This window comes from Myotis davidii, unplaced genomic scaffold, assembly GCF_000327345.1.
Source record: "Myotis davidii unplaced genomic scaffold, ASM32734v1 scaffold246, whole genome shotgun sequence".
NCBI lineage: Eukaryota > Metazoa > Chordata > Mammalia > Chiroptera > Vespertilionidae > Myotis > Myotis davidii.
This window is the reverse complement of record NW_006296542.1, coordinates 25030-25953: the sequence shown is the minus strand read 5'-3', so window position 1 is coordinate 25953 and position 924 is coordinate 25030. Positions and strand designations below refer to the sequence as shown.

The window sequence follows — 924 nt, the reverse complement described above, 5'->3', positions numbered from 1 at the left end:
CTGGGAGGATGGGAGGAGAGGCCTCCTTCAGCCCTTGCCCGGGAGGGGGAAGAGCAAGCAGCTGAGACTGAACAGAGAAACGGCAGAGGAGGGCACATCCTGAGGACCAAGGGCCTGGGGACACGGGCAGGGGACAGCCGGGCGCTGCCCAGGAGCCTCTGGGCATGTAGACAGCTGGGGAGGTGGGAGGTTTTCGCCAGAGTCCTTCTGTCCCTTGCAGATGCTCCTCAAAGAGGCAGCAGAGGAGCCCCCCAGAAGGGAAGGGCCATGATTGGGGCGTGGCAGGAGCAGCCCCTGGGGCCACCAACCCCGTCTGTCACGGTCCGGCCTTGAGTACGTGAGTCCATGTCACGTTCTTGGCAGGGCATCAGGCCCAGATCGCTTCCCTTTTGTTAAAAAGTAGTCCTCGTTTTCTCTCTACTGCGGAGGACAGGATGAGCTCCAGGAATTGTGAGACAATGGTGGTGACCGTGTCTCTCCCTCTAAGGACGTGGGCAGCTTCCGTCCCAGATTCCAGGGCCGGACGAGGGGTGCAGACACCACCCGGACTGAGGGGGCACCCCAGCCCCAGAAAGCCCAGGCTGGAAGGAGAGGCCGCCCACCCACCCCCTGCCTGGGCTGACCAGGGCCAAGGTGGGTTGCTATCCCGGCTGCCAGCAGGAGGACAGCCAGGGCCAGGATGGCGATGAGCCCAGGCCGGTCCCCTAAGGCTCTGTGGCAGGGAGTGGCCTCTTTAGTCCTGGCCCATACGCAGGCCAACTGGGTGTGGGCATCAGCGAAGGCCACTTGCAGGCAGGCCCAGTACTCCGTGGCCTGAAGGAGGCGTGTAATGTTGTAGCTGTGGGTGCCCCGAGGCAGGCGGGCCAGAGCAGTGGCCCCCTGGCCCCGGAGGGAGGAGGCGCTGGACCAGGGGAGGGTGGGGGC

The 924-nt window shown here is 64.9% G+C and overlaps 1 protein-coding gene across 1 annotated transcript in view; it reads right to left on the bottom strand.

The window, feature by feature from the left end:
• The window catches only part of LRRN2 (leucine rich repeat neuronal 2), an 18735-nt gene that overhangs the window by 2818 nt on the left and 14993 nt on the right, over window positions 1-924 (bottom strand). The gene's annotated exons all lie outside the window — the stretch shown is intronic.